Source organism: Cotesia typhae, unplaced genomic scaffold (assembly GCF_013202065.1).
Source record: "Cotesia typhae breed Kobodo isofemale line unplaced genomic scaffold, CoteBio_Ctyphae scaffold_13, whole genome shotgun sequence".
Classification (NCBI taxonomy): domain Eukaryota; kingdom Metazoa; phylum Arthropoda; class Insecta; order Hymenoptera; family Braconidae; genus Cotesia; species Cotesia typhae.
Genome location: NW_027423774.1, coordinates 2,407,040 through 2,427,551, shown reverse-complemented (window position 1 = coordinate 2,427,551; position 20,512 = coordinate 2,407,040). Strand labels below are relative to the sequence as shown.

Below are 20,512 nucleotides of genomic sequence, written 5' to 3'. Positions count from 1 at the left end.
TAATTTGTAGTGATAAGGTAATACATACGTCATACATGTTCAAATTACGTATCGCGTTAAATAAATTGTTTTATAAAAAAATTATCAAAAAAGAAACCCCGCGGGCTGCTACACATTTACGATTTATCGAGTAAGTTATTAAAGTATTGACGCATTTGGTTTAACAAAAACAACTTGTGACGATAGAAGTTATATGTTTGATAGGTTTTTTATTGTCTTATAGGTACAGGTGTACGGAGACTTAAATATTGCAATCATAAATATTATTAAGTATAAAGGTTGATGACAATGTTAAAAATCATAAAAAAGTACACTGAGAAAAGAAATTTATTTAAAAAAAAAATAGTAAAAAATTAAAGTTTTTCTCGTGGTAACTTTATTCTTGAAAAAAAGTTTCGGAAATAACAATTTTCAAAAAAATTTTAATTTTTTCAGCAATTTAATTTCTTGTCACAATTTTAAAAAAATTATAAATTTTTTTCTCAGTGAATGATTTAAACATTGCAAAAAATAGTTATTACATCTGTCTTGTATTTATTAAATAAATACATTTTATTTACGTGTAAATTAATGTCTTGACAACGCAAAATCACACTAATTTTTTTTCACAGTAGCATTTGTGTCTGTATATACATTTACCTTTTTTTTTAATTTTCCTTCTTTGGAGCAGAAAATAATTTACAATGAATTTAAATTAAAAAGAGCCTAAAATAAATATTCAAATTTATAAAAATCTAAAATATACTACTATTAATAAATTTCTTGTATAATGTAAATGAATGTATCCTTTATACCAGATTAAATAATCATTTAAGCCACTCATTGATGTAATCTGAACCGAGAAACATACCCGCCGGAAAAGATAAAACAGTATATTAGTATAGAGTGAAGAAAACCCGAAAGAAGAAAAAGTAGTTTCAAATTTATCTTATAAAATGACAAGGGCTCCCGTAAATATTCTTTTTTTTTTCTTAAGCACATTATGCCAGCAAAAATGCTGCGGTACCAAACGCTCCTCCCCTGCAGACATTATGTACAACGTCCAAAGTTATTGTTATTATATTGAATGTTCTTATATATCTTTCTCTCAAACCATGTGTATAGTGTGTATATGTATGTTCATTGAAAATAAAAAGGCGAGTACACAAAAGGCGTACCGGTTACACGCGTCCGACAACTATATTACAATTGCCATTGGACATTGGTCACCGCCTTGTCATTCTTGCTTACTGAAATATGTTTCCCATTGTTGAGAATTGTGGATTTGAGTGAAAAAATATAAACGAGCACTATTACACCGCGGGCTCTCAAATGCACTAGTTTGTATATATGTAGTTATATTTATGTGTCAATTGTCCCCATATGAACATTAACTACTGGACTCTGGTCATTCTGATCCTGATCCGAAAGATCCTAAGGTTCACACTTTCAACTTCTAACGGCCTCGAGCCTTTCTGGATAATAATAATAATTATTATTATTATTAATAGAAATAGCCAGTGTCCAATGTTGAAGAATTAGGATTTAGTTGTAATTCAACAACAAACTTCAATTTATACGCCAACTGTGACTGCTAAATTTTAGGTTATTCTATTTATGTCTCATGCCTTCAGCTCACTAATGAGCGAGATTAGGCCAATTCTGATCGACGCGTTTTCAAATATTTATCTTGATAATCAGCTGATTTCATTCATTATCACGTATATGTTGCTCAGTTAGTTTAGAAGCATGGTATCAAACTATGAAGAGATCAAAAAATCACTTTTGATGAAATTTAGGGGACGGAGTCAAGAGGCCGTTATTTTTGAGACGGAATTAATTTTTTGAACTATAAACGAATATACTTTATTTAATTTAAAAAAATTAATTTGATTCATGAGTTTATATTTTGGAAAAAATATTATTTTATTGAAAATTAATCAAAAAATTTTTTTAGTTTTCTCACGATGTTTTACTTAAAAAAAAAAAAAAAAAAAAAAAAAAAATTGAGTCGAGGTTCATGATTTTTTTTTACAGGACTGAAAAACTTAAAAGTGAATGGATGGTTATTGAAGTAAAATTAGAAAGAGAGTGTAAGTGAAGAGTATGAGGACCAGGTCAAGGGTGGTATGTCGACAAGTTAGAAGTCTCAAGATGGATGATGTCTGCAGTAAGATTGACATATGTAATAGAACTGTCAAATTCATGTGTTTGTGTTACTAAAGTCATATGCTGTCTAGTAGAATTTTAGATAATATATACTCCTATGGAATAAATTATAAAAAAATCATGGTTCGTTAGTTTTTAAATTCACCGTGAAGTTCAATCTTCAAATTCCTTTGCAAGTATCGAAAAATATTGAATGTTAAATTTTAAATGCATATATGTGTAAGCTTGAAGAATATTTTTGACTATTAAGGATTGACAAAATATAAAAAATATAGAATAAAAATTCAAATTTACAAATTAATACATTTTTATTCTAAAAAATCGACATTCTTTTAACTTTTTACTTGAAAGTTAGTGATCTTTTACTACTCATTAATAATTAGTCTTAAAAAATTTTTTTTTCCTCCTATAATTATTTTTTGTTACCGTTCAAAATGTCAACACAATTTTTTAAAAATTAAATTTATTAAATTTTTAAACAATGTAAAATTATGAAAATAATTTATTAAGACAGTCATTAACTGCAGAGTTTGCAAATGCATAAAGTAATAATTGCTTAATTAACTCGATGAAATGCAACCACTATAAAAGGTTATTTTCCCCACCAACTTCTCAAGCCTCATATTTCTATTTAATTTTCTTAATATATTTTTAATACGTAATAAATATATATTATGTATAAATTAATATATAAAAATATGATAATGTACTTATCGAAGGCGTATATCAGGGTAATTAGAGAAAAAACCCATAAGTGTGTTGCTAATGGAACAAGACCGGATGCATTAAAAAGTTGATTCGCAATTATGGATGAATAAGACTAGAACTAATATTAATATATGAGACGCAGACTGGTAAATAAATATCACAGTATTAATATAATTAAACGTATAAATTGGTTAATAGAAGTATTTTTGTTTATTATATCTCATAAATAAAAAGAAGGCTTTTGAAAACAGCTGCCTTATTCAGTTTCAATTCATAACTAATAAAATAAAAAATAATTGTTCTGCTCATCCAAGCCAGTGGAGTAAAAATGATTTAGTAGAGAAATTTGGCTGCGGATTACCAAGTCCACTAACCGGTATAATTGAACAGTTCGGTTATTTTAGTGTAATTAATAGTCTTATAGGATCTAAAGAGACGTGCTCGTATTGCTCGAGATTCATGTGATCGCAGGGGCCCTGACTTGGTACTTTGCCGGGAGAAGAGAGAACGAGAGTATCTGGACGTGTGTAGTAGCGGCGTGGATATGTGGGCACGTGGCTCGCACGTGTCTGTAAGAGGATATCCGTCCGTGCCGTCGCTCAAAGTCGCTCGGGGGCTGTTGCGCGTTTCGATAGGACTCAGGTGCCTAACTGTGTAAGTCCTGTGTAAGTCGCTGTGTTGTTGTCCTTCCTGCTCTCTTTTTCCTTCTTTCTTATTATATTGTTCCTGCTGTACTTTCTCGAGTTCACATAATCCCCGGCATGCTGATGATAGTCGAGAATAAAATGAGGGTGCGACTCTCTAATGGCCCTTTAATTCCAACCCGTAACTTGAGAACAGACTTTTTGCCATTAGTTGTGCTTCAAAAATTATATTCCAAAGTTAAATCATACTCTTTATCCTTTTTTCTTTACACTAAAAGAAATATAAATTGATTAAATAAAAAAAAATCTTGAGCCAAGAAAATTATTTTGAAAAATTCTGTTTCTCAGTTTAAAAATTTTTTCTTAAATCTAAATCATTATTATTTCAAACTAATCAAAAATAATTTAAAATTATGTTCTGTTTTTTGGTTTAATTTACTATTAAACCATATTTTCTAGATTTTTAAATTATAATTTTTTTTTAATTATCACAAATAAATATTTTTTTAAATCGACGTAAATATCACAAAATTTCTAAATACTTTTCATTTTAAAATCTAACAATTCACTCTTACAAATATCACCAATAATAAAAATAAATCTTATCATTACTATTTCTACGAACGACGTAATTAGATAACAGTCTTTGTAAAAAAAAATAATAAAAATAAGACAGTCTTATATCAAAAATTTTTTCGAAGGGCATCTGATTGTGATTAATGACACAGCATTAACAAATATCAAAAAATGACTTGAAAATGATACGAGGAGAAATTACTGAAATGTACTGATTTCTTCACTAGCTGGGGGGTCTTTACCTCTACCTTTACTTACGAGATACATATATAATAAAAAGTAATACGTTTGCCACACATACATTTTGATAGTTAAACCCTGACTAATTGTCGCTTAGACATTTAGATAACGAGCAGCAAACTCTAAATACCAAATACTAAGTTAACACTACCAGAAAATTTCCCGAGAGAAATTCCCATCGAGCGCGGTGGGCTAGAAATGAAACTATTTCAAATATCTGTCGATTAGTCTCACTCGTCGATAACGCGATATCTCTTTGACGGCTTATTCATAGCACAGGCATATCGTTTACTTCGACATTAAACGGGTGCATTCTACATTAAAAAGACTAGACTAGACTAGACTAGACTAGACCCGGGACCCGATAAAGCGATCCATTTAACTTCTGTGGGAAAGATAAAAAACGAAATGTTATTTGTGCCCAAAAAAATGAACAATAACGGAAGAGAATGCTTATTATTAGAGAATAAAAATGTATCGAATGGCCATAAATTGATATCAGCCCGGTTGTTATTCGGTTTGGGGCAATTTTCTGGCGTTTAATCTCCATAAAAAAGTAATAAACAATGAGTACGAGATAATAAGTCCCCTTTTAGCCGCAACATTCTAGATACGCGTGTCACATTACGGCGTGCCACGGGGTTCATTCATCACGCGAGTTACTCTGTCATATCTGTGTCTATATGTGTATGGGTACAGATCCCAGAGACATCCAACGCCCCCGGCGAACCCAAGTCGTGATTGATAAAATGTCAAATTAACTTGAGATTTTTTACGTTGGGGAGTTAACCCATGCGTACACGCGACACGTTATGAAGATACACGCTCTCGTTATATGCTATATGGCATATGTTATATGTCGAAACTGTCTACCCTCTGCCTAAAAACCCTCCTACTTCCTCCTGAAATTAAACTATCCATTTAAAATTTATTTTTGTTGATTGTTAATTAATTTATTTTTGGTTTGGGCAAAAATAGTTTTATATTTTTTACACTTTTATGAAATTTTAAATCAGAAAATTTATGTGCATTAGGAAAAATATATCCTAGAGTAGAAAAAAAAAATTGTTTATAACTTGAAAAAAATATTTATAAGGAATTATCTTGGGCTGAATAAATTTTTTTTAGCGAAGGAAATTTTCTTGCATTAATAAAAATTTTACTTGCAAGAATTATAAGCATCGTTTTCAATAATTGTGAATTATTACCCTTAAATAAAAAATTAATTTAGTAACAAAGTTGCCTAAAAAATCACTTAAAATAATAACCTTATTTATAATTAGCAGTGAGTCAATTAAAAAATAAGCAGCCCAGCTTTAGCAGAGCAGTTTAATTTTTTCGGAGGATCCTTCAGAACTCGGACTAGCCACCTGCATTCCAGGTGGTACTTAAAATCTAAGTACTCGCTCTTTAGGCAAATTACTAGTACTTAAGACCAATAAATTACCAAAGTATAGCAATTTTTTTAGTGAGACGTCTAATTATTAACAATTAGTATAATTTCGGAGTTGCAGGGTCGGATTGTTGGTAATAAAACTAAAAGTGAGCCCGATGAGACGGCTTGATAAGTGTAATGACGTTTTTTCGTAGTCCGAGATGTTTTTTATGGAGGGTGCGACACGTGCAAGGGCTCATATGTGATCATGATCACTCATGCTGACGCTCATGGTAGTTGATCAATGCACAATGAAATCGACTCACGGTTTAATGACTCTGTATAAATTCGTGTTGTGTTATTAAATCCGTGGTTGCTGGATGACCGACAATGAAGAAAAAAAAAAAAAAAAAAAAATTACGATATGAGAAGAAAATAAAAAATCAGCGCCGATGGCGATGGCAGTGCGGTCACCGACACGTTGCCTTAAATTTATGTTTTAAATAATTATGTTTTCGGACGGTAAGGACAGTTTCCGGTTGGAAAAAATGTACCAGCAGATCCTTGAGAAGATAATGACTGGTCGTAAAAAAAATATAAGATCAAGATTAAAAGTCTTGGTCCATGTCCTTTACCGAGAGATGCTCGCTCAGATAACATCGACGATGGATAGGATTCAGACTTTCTTTCGTATTCTCATTCTTATTCGTATTTCGGTGTGTAGTAGAGTCATCATCAGTTTCGCATCAGGGAAAGTTAAATGTCATTATTAGCCTCGACGCGAGCTGCGGGTAGGACTAACATTAACAGCACCGGTATTTCGGACCAGAGATAAAGTATTCTTTAACATTTTAGAGTTTTAATAAAGAATTTCGTTGAGTTTAAGCTGTTACTTGTTTGAAGGTATCGGTTGTTACCACCCGAGAGGGAACAGGGAAGAATCGATCGGAGAAAAGATACAAGAAATATTTATCCTTATTTATATTTATGACGAGAATTAGAATGAGCTTCTGAGTTGTGAATGAACACGGATTGATACATCGGTTAAATTATACTGACTTTATGACAGTTATGACAGGTTTAGATTTTTTTAATTCTATTATTTTGGGTGTAGTCGCATTAAACGGGACTTTCAGAATTTTATTCTGATCTTTTGTGTTTGATAGAGAATTATAATACTTGTTATTTGATTTGATGTTAGTCCCAAGAGAATTTACCGAAAAATCGGCTACTGGAACTAGTTTTTTAAAGATTTTTATCTGGAGGCGTGGAAAATTTACCGCGGCTTCGGGAAATGATCTTTGTTTTAAAAAAAATTTTTTAAAGAATATTTAAAAATGATTAAATAAATAATTTGTATTTAATTAATTTATTTATACAAAAAATCATTTTTTTGTCCTTTTAAGTATTCATTTTATTAGAATAATATTTACTACTTCTTTTCTCCAAAATAATTAATAACAATAAATTATAATCATAAATTAAAATTATTATTAATGATTTTAAGTCAACAATGTATTAAAAAAATTTCAATTATTACTAACAATAATAATTGTTTAAAATGGCCAATCTTGAATAATGATAATAAATAATAAATAGTAATCATAAATGTTGGCACACTTTCTCTCACCAGTGAATGAAACAGCCCTCGAGTGCATTTATCAATCGATAACAGCTGTCAGAAGTACATCGACTTGATAATAACAAATAACGACTATAAATAAAATCCTCAGTTTTGAATTAAACGTTCTGGACAATGTTTCAGAGGCCTGTTGCCTCGTGCCTCTTGCTTAACAACTTGTAGTACCATAAAGTAATATTGTACACACCAGATCCAGTGTTCAGTGGTTCGGTCTTTTCATTACACATATATATGTTACATATTATACATATATGACCTTCTGAAGTGTGTTGGAGCATTCATTGGACGTCGAAGTGGTCGTTTATTTATAGCCGTGAGTATTAGAGGTAGATATAAATGTCGGTATTGCAAGCACTTAACAGTCCGTATATCAATCAGACGCCAGGTCGGGCTACGACCTCAACTCGCCAAAAAGATTTAGCGTATAACAGTTAGTGTATATAATATATAATATCTGTAATAGAAGAGAGTGGAGAACAGAAGTGAGCAAGACTTGGAGAGCCCGGCGTCTATATATCGCCAAGTATTTGTATACGTGTATAATATCTGGCAATTCTTTAAGACACATTACGTCCTGCTGAGTCTCAACCCACGGGATAGCTCATCCAATCTGTCGAAACGCACCATTATCATCGGTGCTTGGTGCGAACTCTCCTGGCGAGATTCATGTCCAATTTTTACTTTTGCTTTTTTTCTCTGTTGTATTTTATTTTATATTATTTACTCTATTCAAGTATTGTATATTATATTTGTATACTGTATGCATACATGTATTTTTAGAATAAATATTTGGCATAGGTATGTATAAATACAAGCAAAATAAAGATGATTGACGAAGACTTTGATAGTAGAAGCGATAAAAAATTCAAATATAATATATGTTTATGAATTATAAATTTTTAAACAGTCAAAAGTCAGTATGAAACTTCCGATACTTTTAACAGTCGATATGAAGTTAATTCCAATATGTATTTTTTTTAACACTTAGCTTTGCTTAAAGATGTTAAATTGAGTTTAGTTATTTATTAATTATAATTAATAAGAGCTACTTTTTATTTGTTTAAAAAAATTTTTCAAACGCTGCGTAAGAAGGTGTCTGAATATTAATATCGCAGCAACTAATTGTCTTATTAATAAAAAAATTTAAGGGTGGTTTCCAAAACTTCAAAAAATTATCTACAACAACCTGAAATGGTTTGTCCAAGAATTTTTGGAAATCTTTTAAAATTTTTTTTTTATAGTAATTGCGACAGCATCAATAATAAACAACATCCGTCAAAATTTCTTTCATTTTATCACAATACAACGGCATAAACCACTATAAAATATTATTCACCGGATCTCCATAATTCTGCACACTTACCCACAACATAGACACGTGGGCTTCTAATATCAAGTATAAGTATAAATATAAAAATGATGATAATAATAATAAGTAATAAATAAAATGAAAAAAGGAGGTTTTTAAACAATAATTCAGTCAAAAATAAAAATAAAAAGTAGTGAAATTGGAGAAGACAGGAAGTATAGTGTGTTTAAGTTGAGCTTGAAGCAGCATGAGCATCGCTTGAATGCCGAACAACGGCATAATAATAAAGGCCGTTGCAACTAGCGGTTACTTGTCCAACTCCAAGCTGAGATCTAGATTGCAGATCTAGCTGAAATTAATTGCCCACTCGCTAGGACGCCCGCGCACATTACATACCAATTCCTCTATATTATATTTTATTTTATCACAAGCATAGAACATACACTTCTTCTACTGACAAACCATTTTTTTTATTTTAGTTACAACTAAACCGTTATTCGGTTATTTTTCTCCTTCTATTATTATGTTGCGTTGTTACATAAATTCACTTACGTAACAACCGATCCGCTGATATATCAAATTATCTTTCTTATATTATACATATCTTGTTTAAACGTATTTCATTCATAAATTGAAACAATTAAAATTAACCCTTGACTTCTAAAACACTATTGTACTTTTCAATTTATGTTTCAAAAAAATTTTTGATTAATTTAAAATTTTGAAAGAAATATCATTTTAAAATAAATTTGGCAAGAATGTTGAGTCAAATTTTACGAATTTTTTTTTTTATCTTTTTATACGTAAAAAATTTTCATACCTGCAAAAAAGTTTTGACAAATAAAAAAAATAATCTAAAAGTAATCAAAATATTCGATCAACTTATTAAAATGTTTTTTAAAAAGTTTTCATTTCTCCGTCAAACGTTAATCATCATGCTTTTTCATGACTTTCTGTCAATTTAGCATCATCACTATCCTATCACCATCTACCACCAGTAACCTCATTTTTAACGAGCGTCAAAAAATACCCAAAAAATTATCTCCCCTATTAGCCACCTGTTCCCTTAAAGTTTTTCAAGTTGACTTGCAAAATTACTTGCCACCATTTATTGTCTACTTTCTTGCATTAAGGACCTACCTGCATTATTTCTAGGTCCTTCGGGGTGGAGCTAAATATTAAACAAGCAACAGATTAAATTATAACAGGTTTTTGATTTTTGTTTCGGATAAAACTGACACTTGCCGACGAAAAAATTGAAGTCAAACAAAAATTACTTCGGCTAAGCAAACTTAGACTTCAACTTTTCTGGGGAAAATCACCCAATTTTATATAAGCAGGGGTAAGGTAGTTCTACTTTACTTGGTCGTAAGTTACTTACTTAAAGGACCATTAGGATTTTAATCACACCTGCATAATATAAGTACATGTGCTGAGAAAACAACTCAATTTGGCTAAAGTCTCATTTAATCCGAGCGTTTTTCTGACGTATTATGTGTTGGGTTTTGGTATTTAAATTTTCTGTTGAATGTAAATATTCCAAATAAAATGTACGTGAATAATGATTAATGTGAAAAATTTTTAGTTAAATTAGTTATTTTCTATTTTATCATAAATATCCCTTACCTAGGTCTTATTAAAATGGTTTTATTAAAATTTTTACTAAAATAATGTCAAAAACTTTTATTTAAAATATTGCTGAAATATGAATAAATTCAGCCAACCCTTTTCTTATTTTTTCCTGTTAAAATTTCAGAAACTATTCTTATAAAAAAATTAAAATACACCGAATTTTTATAATCACTTCCCGCCTTACTATATACTACACTATCAAACCGGCAAATTTATATATTATTTTACAGTCGAAAGTCGAAATTTAAAAAAGAAATTATAAATTCCCATTCCCATTTATACTCATAATTCGAGGCTAATATATGATAAAAAACCAGGCGGTATAAATTTATACGTTTAATTCGGATAGTTTAATTTAAATAATAAATGAAGTGCAAACGGAGATACAATTGACTGGACTAATATAACCTTGACTCGGTCTCTTAAAGACCTTGGTAATGAGAATGAGAAAGACGAAAAAATCTAAAATAATAAAAAAAATTCTTCGGCTATATTAACGCTGAATATATCGTATATAGTAGGACCGTTTATGACGGAGGATGAAATAAAATCCCGAGTATATTCCAGTCACTTGTATCCGACGACTTGGGACTCGGACAGATAGTTATTTTACCTCCTAGAGATCTAGCTGTAATTTAACTCATTCTTTCTTTCTTAGATTTTTTATCTCTTTAATTTTTTGATATCATACTTTTATTTTATTTCATATTTAATATTACTATTCCTTTTAATTCATTAATTATCTTGTTCAATAAATAATTTTATTTATTATTTTTATTATTATGGAAATAGCACATTTCCATACTTTTTTTTATATATTTATATATATATATATATATATATATATATATATATATATATATATATATATATATATATATATATATATATATATATATATATGGACAATATATAATTTATAATACAGCTTTGTTCGCAGATTAATTTTGATATTTATGGCCACATCGTTTTGTAAATTTATTAATTAAAAATCTGTTTTTTTCTATTATATTTATTTTTGTAAATTTATATCGATGACATAAGTAAAATTTAAGTGATTTATGACCAGACATATATTAATTTTATTTTAATGATAAGAATTAAAAAAATCAGATTAAATAATTTATAATTGAATTTTATTTTTTTTTTTTTGCGTTTTTTATCAAAAAAAATTTTTTAAATAAATTAAATAATCAGAAACATAAATTTTCACGTAATCAGCGTCAATTTAAAAAATTTATATGACTATATGTATTTCAACGTTAAATCTATGAATTTATGTACACCACGAAAAGCGCTAATTCCATTTGGCCTTATCATAAACTCTGTAATATAAGGCTGTTGCATAATTTAAGAATAAAAAAAAAAAAATAAAAAGTCCTGACAAGTGCAGTACCCTGTTGATGGGTCAGGTGAAATTGTCACCGGGTCCATAAAAAAACTGAAAAATAGACAATAAATGGAAGGACGAGATAAATAAATGAAAAAGGATTCGTTTATTTTTTTTTTTTTTAGTATCGGCTGTTTGTACTGGCGCCCAACTACTATAATATAAGCCGCAAATAGTGTATAGAAAGGTATAGCTCTGAGGTAGAAGGTAAGACCGGATAAGAGTGTGTGAGAAAACGAGTGTGATAAACATGCCAGGCAGAACTGGACCCCCTGCGGGGCTGCTTGGCGTCAGAAACCTTTACTCGAGATTATACTGACACAGGACGAGAATCTTGGATCGCTTTTCATTTATTTTTAGCTTTTTTAATCGCGGACTGACAAAACCGTTGACATGTAACTTTTACGCTGGATGTTGCTACGGTATTGCTGATTCTGGAAGGATTTTTTATAGGGAAGTTTATTGTTTGCTTCCAAGTAAAGGACTTTTTTATTTGACGGGATAGTATGATGGAATTTTTCTAAAAAAATTTTTCACATCAGACCAATTAGAAAAATTTTTCACGAGTTCTGTCATTTGATTGAGACATAATTTTCCTTATTTTATTAATTATATAGAAAATAGCTTTTATAATTTATAAGTATATACTTTAAAAAAATATAATTGCAGTATTTTTTAGCATTAAATCTTCTCAAGATTTTTTGATATAAAATTGAGTAGACATAACGACAGGTGTAAATACCTGTCTGTAGCAGCACCCATCACTGATTTAAAATTTGACGAGGTAAAAGGTGAAGGCGTGATGCTTTCATTACAAGCAGTTGAGTTGAGTATGATTGAAATTTCGCCCCCAAGGTGTCGGGCTAGACATCAGGTAAACCGATATATAACCCGAGTGTAAGTATTTACATCGTCATTGTCTCGATCTCGATTACTTCTTATGGATTTTTAATAAACATTTCTCGAGTACTGTGACTGTGAAAAGGAGAAGAAATAAAAGAATGAGAAATAAATAAAATGGGCATTACTGTTGCCTCTGGCCCTCAGCCTCTCAACTTTCTCAAAAGGCTCTCGAAATGTGCCTAAGAAAATATTTACATGGCCTCAATACTTATTAAAGAATAAAACGTTTTGGGCAGTATTTAGTACCCGCAAAATATAATAGAATCAAGTGGGGCGTGTCAAACTGATGATGCCGACGATAATAACAGGGCATGTTCCTTTTTTTCTCACTTTATTTATTTAAGATCGTCATGCATTTTATTGTGATAAAAAATCATTTTTACTCTCTTCTACCTTCTACGCTTCACTTATTCATCATTTTTTTTTTGGTTCAACGTAAGTATAATTATCGAATTAATATATTAGTGTTAAAAACAAACAAGTGTGGAATTTTTTAAGAATAAAATATTTTTTTTATTTTTTTAATAGTTGTCGAAAATAATTTATTGAAATAATTTTTTCTATAAAAATGATACTTAATGTTTTTTTTGGAGAGATAAAAATTTTTTTTCTCAAAAAGAAACGATGCCAATTTTACATACGTATTTTGAAAAGTTTCATTTCTTAAAATTTCTAACAATAATATAGCTTTTAAAAAATTTTTTTAAATTAAAAAAAATTTTGAAAAAATAAAAAAAATATATTTTGAATTTTTTTTTACTACAAGATAGGATAATGATATCAGTTTAGAACAAGATAATTAAAGGAGAAACTTAAACGACAAGTCTGTGAATAATAACCCATTGATAGTTAGCAATTAAATGTTAACGAGTCATTAAAATAGAGATGATGATGATGGCTCGAGCCACTGCAGCAGGTAAAGGGTGTGTTGCTGTCATGCGTTTAATTACCAATCAGAAGCGCTAGCTCGATTCTCGGTCTTCCCGTCTTTACATCTTTTTCACAACGTTACTCATAAATATATCCGCGTCTTGTTCACGATTAAAAGGAGTAAGAGCAGATATAAGAGGGAACTACCGGAAACTTCCTACGAGTCTTCCTTCTTAAGTTAAAGCACTGTCTTATATATATTACTTGTGTTCATAGTGTGCCGACTCGCATGCTTTATTATACTCTTATATGTAAGAGCTGCACGCGAAACGATGCGCATAATCATCTTTGATAGCAGATCTCCTGATTCTTTTCGATCACAGGAAACTTGCACGCTTTTCCGGCGTTTTATTCTTTTATTTTTGCTTCATTTGCATTTTTATCGTAACACTTCGTCAACTATTTTAAGTTATTTCATTTCATTCATTCCTTTTTAGGCGTTCACGGTTAATACATCCCTAACAATATCATTTCGTTATTCTTTTCTTTGACTCTTGGATGCATTTATGGTAAATAGAATTATTTAGAAGTGTTACTTCTGAAAAATTGGTGCATGAATTTACACTTAAGATAAGGAAATAATAAATTTTTATGATAACAATCGTGAAAAATTGGACTTCTGATTATTTTATTGATACAAATATTTTCACAGTAAATCTAGCTGTAATTTTTTTTTGTCAACAACAAAAAGAATAATTTTATTCTAAACATCTATTTAAAAAAAATCAAAATGTAGATTTTTTATGTTTAATAAAAATTATTTTTTAATCGAAAAATAGACTTGTTTCAATTATACTATTTTCACAAAAATTTAAGAGATAAAATCCTTCAAGATGATTTAAAATAAGTAATTTTACATGGACAGAAAAATAAAATGTCAAACATCTTAATTAATAAACTTTTTGTAATTTAAAAAATAATTAGAAAAAAATAAAATACTCTTATAAATCCGGTAACTTCAAAGGCTATGTTCTCCTCCATTTAGTTCCGGAGCGGCTTTCCGCGCGAACATCCGCGGGAAATTCAAATAAGAACTCTTACAACAATTAAACTCTCCCATTACCGTCTAATTTTTCAACTTGGTAAGCCTTGACGATGCGCCATACGTGAGTCAGTGTTGCGCGATGAAACAACTATGCCCGTTTCCTTGCACATTAAGTCCCAGCTCCCAGCAAATCGCACATCTCGAGTGAATAGTCCCCGTGAATTGCCGCAGGGCACGCACGGCATTAATGTAGGCTTAACGTTGCTCAACCGACGCCGTCGCATCCTTTTTCTGTCCCGTCCACGAGAGGGCCTCCAACGAGAAGCCCTTTGCCTTTGAACTTGGTGCCCCTCGCCGCCCCTCTGTTCAATTTTCCGCTTATTTTTTTTTCTTTTTGCCTCCTACTTCTTCTTCTGCATTTATATTGCGCACATTAAAGCCGCTGAGGGATCACCGTACAATTAGAGATATTTCGAGTGTGTCGAGAGACAAGCCAAGAGTTAGAAACCATGGAGTCACTGAGTACCGAGTAAAGTAGCGTGTAATTAAATCACTAGGCTTGTCTCCTTACCGTTACACGGGCAAACAAACTTGTTGGTCGTTTCTTTTTTTTTAGAGCAAGGGAAAAGCCTGATAGCCCTCTATTGAGCCGAAATTACTTTGATAATTTTTTTTTGAGTTCAATTAACTAAAAAAAAAAAAATTTTTTTTTTCTATCCACTTTAATTTAACCTTTTTCCAATATATAAATTAATCAACGAATAATAATATTTTTTAATTAAAAACTCTGTCGAGGATTTAATAAAATTTTTTTCACAGGCATTTTTATTGATTGCTTCGGTAAAATTACTTAATAGTCTCCAAAAAATTTACGAAATTTTTTTAAGCACTGTATTGAAGTAACAAAAAAATTTTGTATGCTTCTTTTTCACCAGGCCTTCTGATTACTTGAAAATTTTTTATTTTTTACCATAGAGTATGTCGCAAGAAGGGTAAAATCGAGTTCTCACTGAAACTCTTTAACACCATGGGACACTTTGTTGTTTTGATACCCTGAAACATAAGGTAACTGTTTTATAAGCAGCATGGAGTTATAAATATGTAAGCTTACGAGCTCGGGTGTTGCATATCGTAGCATGCATGCAACCAGTACCAAATAACAACAACTCCTGTCCAGTCTTCATTTCACTGTACTGTGCAGCGCAATTTAACTCTTCACAACTTATTTATAAACGAGGTATTTAACCGCTTACTTACTTATTTATTTATTTTATTTCATTTCGTTATATTCTTTTGATGCTAAAGACTCTCTTTGGTTATGCATGTTTTTATAAACATCTGTACGATCGTAAAAAAATGTTTTTCTGCAAAATAATACATTTCATTGTATTGATTTTCATCGCACCGTGACTAACCTTGATTTGTGCGTGAGATTTCAACAAACTTTGTGTTTCTATATTAGATTTTATATATTTATTTAGCCTCCAAAAGGGCTTGAGACTAAGAAAAAATGATGCTTGCTATCATGATAAATTGGCACGTTAATTATTCTGCCTTATCACTTCCTTCAGAAGTTTTATACTCTCGAGTGTGGATTATATGAACTTTATGTATAAATCTTTCCAAGAGGACGTAGACACAATCTTCGTGTTCTTTATTTTCTTTTTTTTTTTTTTTAGCGGAAGTAACGTGTTATAGTTTTAAAAATTAAATTATGAAATTATTAATGGTCTTTTTATGTATATATCAAGTGATATTTTACTTTAATATGATTTATGAATATTCAACTCAAAAGTTACCTGAAATTAAAGCAAGAAATTGATAAAAAATGTTATTTAAACTCAAAAAATTTTCAAGAAAAAAAATGTTACTTCTATTTATATTAAAATAATAAAAAATTTTGCAATTATTGTCTTTTAAAATGCGCAAGCTAAACTAAAGATCTTAAATGAAGAGTCAAATTTGTAAAAGAATATTTTTCTTGGATAAAATAATTTTTTTTTTTGCGAAATATATTATTAACATTTTTTTTAATTCGTTACTTAAAAAAAAAAAAGTATTAAATCTACTAAAAATTTTTCTGTTGATTTTATAAAGTTCACCATAAATTCATTGATTTTAAATGGAGTATATCACAGGCGATAATAAATTCATTAAAAAAAAAAAATTAATACTTTGTATAAAATTTGAGTGTAAGTATCAATAACTTTGTCAACAGAAGTGTAAATAAAAAATGAAAAGAGCCGTTATACAGTGATGAAATATGTAAGAGGTTTTACCCCGACGATTACAATAAAAATAAACATAACTCTTAAGAGCAAAAAATAAATATAAATATAAAAGTAGAATCAAGATTGTGGATAGATATAAGAATAGAAGTCACACATTCAGATATATCTATATCTATATATAGGAGCCACGTACACAATATGGTAAAGCTCGTGGCGGTGATTATTACTTTCCCCACGTCGCGTGAAACCGCGAGAGACTTACGCTCTCGAGTCCTATCCACCCGACGTTTACAGAGGTCACGGGCGTGAGATCTATGCAAGATCCATCAAGATATACCTGCATAGATATGCCAGGTCGTCGTAGTTCCATGAAAAGTAACACGCGGAAATAGCTATGCGTTTTCCTCTCCTCCGTTTATTCTTTTTATCTAAATTTTTCTTATTCATCTATTATTTATTTATTTATTATTTATATTTATACATTTATCTCCTCCTTTTTCTCTCTCTTGCATTTTCTGTTCTGCTATTTATTTTTTTCTTCAAATTAATTTTTTACTCCACGGCATTTATAAGCCACTAACTCGACCACTTTTTCTCGCCGGAAGCTTTCAATTATCCAACCGGATAGTCGGAAATAAAAATAACAATACGCGCATCAATAATTAAAACGCTCGTAAGTTTAATGCTTAATAAAATTTTTTAAATATTTCTTTTTTTCTTCTAATTAAATTTGTACGATATTTTTTATTTTTTTCCGGTGATTTTTAGATACAAATGTACTGCGGAAGTTAATTTTTTATGGATTATGAATTACCACTAATATAACGGAAGAAAAGAAGAACAGTGCTCATTTCTGAACAAATTGCTCCGTTAAAGTAATATGGTTCTATAAAGACAGCAGACATCTGAACTCAAGTGTCGACAGGTTTGAAATCATAACTTGGTTTTACTTGCAGGTACTTATTCGAGTGCTCCTGATGTCAAAAGAGTGCAACGGTATCAACACCTGCTGTGAATGTACCTGCTATTTCATTTAAGATCCTAGAAAATGAGTTTCTATTTTATTATCAATCAATAACAGTAAAATTATTGAAAAAAAAAAATTTTATAGTTGAAAATATTTTATGAAATAAATTATATTTAGAAAAAATATTATAATCTAAATTGATTTAATTAATTATTTCAAGGTGTCTTTGTTGCAACCCAGCCAATGAATCATGACAATCATATTTTACTGATTTACGAAAAATTAAACTGCAAGAATAATTTAAACAATAAAACTTTTCATTAATAAATTTTCCCGAGTAGTTTAACGGTCTATGCTAATGATTAAATTAAGATATTGCTTTAACAAGTAGACAGTAGTTTTACGGAATAGTAAGTACAGTATGAATGGTTTTCATCCATTCACTGAAAGTATTTTTAACTGATAAATTTGATAAATTGTTGATATACTGAAAATTGAGACAGCTTTTTCTTTTATTAATGTTTTTATAAAAGTAAAAAAAAAAAATTAACTCTCAGACTTTCTTAATTTTTCATTACTCATTTTTTTGCACATACATTCATTACCTACTCTTTAAGTAAATAAATCTAAATAAATATCCATAAATTATTCACATATCGTCAGTCGATTGATTTTATTAGCTCTTAAAAAAATAAAAAAAAAAAAGTCGCAACAAGTGACTTTAACTAACATTTATTTTCGTACGTACGACTTGTGATTGCTCTTATTCCCAGAATAAAATAGTGTCTTAAATATGTATTTATATTTATATTTATATTCTTTGGGTCGATGTGACGAAGATAGAAGACACGGCGGAGTATTAAATACAGGCATACTAAGTTGGAGTTAATCATTATTCATCCTTAGCGCTAGTGATGATACAGGGCAGAGTCACCGAGTGAAAATGTTAATCAGATATGGTAGAGAGGCGACCACCTGCCAAAACCGATACGCAATTAATGCTAAATGTTCACGGGGCACGCAATCTTTACACGTATTCCTTTCAGCAAAACAAGATCATGTATTTTATTATGTATGGATATGAATATATGGTTGGGTTATTATCATTATCATTATCATTATTATCGTTATTGTTATTTATTTTCTTTATTATCGCACATTTACGAGAGCAGTCGATAATAATGTGCGATGCTAATTATTTTCTTATTTATATTTATAAGTTGTAAATTACAACATATACATTTATATATATGTAATATAATGTATGAAATATACGACCGTTGAAAATTAATAGAGAAGTTTACGTCACCCTTTTGCTATCTGCTATTTTTTTTATTTATATTTTTAGTGATTACATAGCAGAAACTCGACTTGAAAAAAATTCGGCGTTCGTGAGTTAAAATAGTTGAATATGTTAAATCTAAAATTATGCTAAAGAGTTATTTAAGGACGATTGCGGGGAAAAATTTTAAGATTAAACTAGATGGTGACATAATTATACTTGCTGAATAATCCTGTTGATGTAATTATGAAATTATCATTTAATAATAGACTGTTAAATATAAGATTTTAATTCGGTCATACAACCTGTTTGATCTAGCCGGATGTTCGGAGATCTTGAAGATAAAAATAGATTAATTTCCTTAAAAACTAGGAAGGTGCAGATGTGGATATTATAAATAGTGAACTTATCTTATTCTTGTGAATTATTTGGTTGTTGAGATGTCAGATTTTTTATTTATAACGAGGAAGAATTAGGGTGAAAGTACCGGTTTCGGCCACCTGTGTTTTGGCTGTTCAAGAATTTTTCTTTTAAACTACGTACACAATAAAAAAATTTGCGTCAATACGTCAAAAAATTTTTTGTAAAATATTTAACACTTTTTTGTGTTAATTTAACTTTTTACAGTTTAAAAATTTTTTTAAATGCACATATAGACATCGAAAAAATATATTAAGAATATTATTCTAAAAATATGACTATAAATTTTGTTATGAGTTGAAGAAAAATTAAAAACTGGAGAGAGTAAATATTTAAAAGCGTTTGCGCGGAAATCCTTAAAAAGTTTAAGAATGTGATGAAAGAATCGGAAGTACAAGTCTAAGCGCTAAAGACCAAAAAAAGGGCTGCTAATGTTAAGCATAACAAAAATATGTCGATGGCTTTTCACAACAAAGAATAAAGCGAGAGGGTGCTAGCGCTAGTGCCAGAACAGACTAATCTTGTCGTCAGGAAATAACTACACGGCATTAGCTCTCCAGCTCAGAAAAATATTTTAGAAGATATTGGTTTGAATATTGGAGTAAACGTCGCACCTGGCGCCTCTCGCATTCTATAATCGCTTTTGGCCATTCTATACGGATAATAAAATACCCGGCTTTGGCAAATAGCCAGCGCGTGTTTCCCATTTTGAAGAAGCGATTATCTTGCCGCGGTCCCTACACTCAGATCCTAGCACAGCTTATATCTTTTTCATGATTCCGGGGTTGACAAAAACTTAGCACGAGTTGTCGCTGTGTGGCTACTCTTGAGCTAAAAACCTTCAAGCGCCCGCCAACACTCTCTAGTCTAGTGGATAATGATATTTAAGAGGACACATTTCACGGCTTACAAATTCTTGGATTAACAGATGAAAACGAGTGGTCTCTTTTCCTTTACACTACTAAATAGTCTCTCTTCCTTTACTTTTGCGTTACACCGTCTGTATTGTGTATCTCGACATCTCTTTTGCCATATAATATTAACTAGTGTTCTTCAAATATCACCAAAATTTGAACTTTTTTAACAGACACAAGTACCGTCACTAATGTAGTATAAACTTTTTCTACTGT

At 30.2% G+C, this 20,512-nt stretch overlaps 1 long non-coding RNA gene across 3 annotated transcripts; it reads right to left on the bottom strand.

The window, feature by feature from the left end:
- Positions 1-3,756: 3,756 nt before the first annotated feature.
- Positions 3,757-20,512, bottom strand: LOC141535060 (uncharacterized). Of its 3 annotated transcripts, none has more exons than XR_012480539.1 (4): positions 17,528-20,512; positions 15,594-16,281; positions 12,407-15,535; positions 3,757-3,771 (listed from the first exon to the last, which is right to left on the bottom strand). It is a non-coding gene; the product is annotated as an uncharacterized LOC141535060 (long non-coding RNA). The 3 variants fall into 3 exon arrangements; XR_012480541.1 differs by lacking the exon at positions 3,757-3,771 and having other exon boundaries at positions 14,466-15,535; positions 15,594-15,846; positions 15,927-16,281; positions 17,528-19,582; XR_012480540.1 differs by lacking the exons at positions 3,757-3,771; positions 17,528-20,512 and adding an exon at positions 16,907-17,521 and having other exon boundaries at positions 14,466-15,535.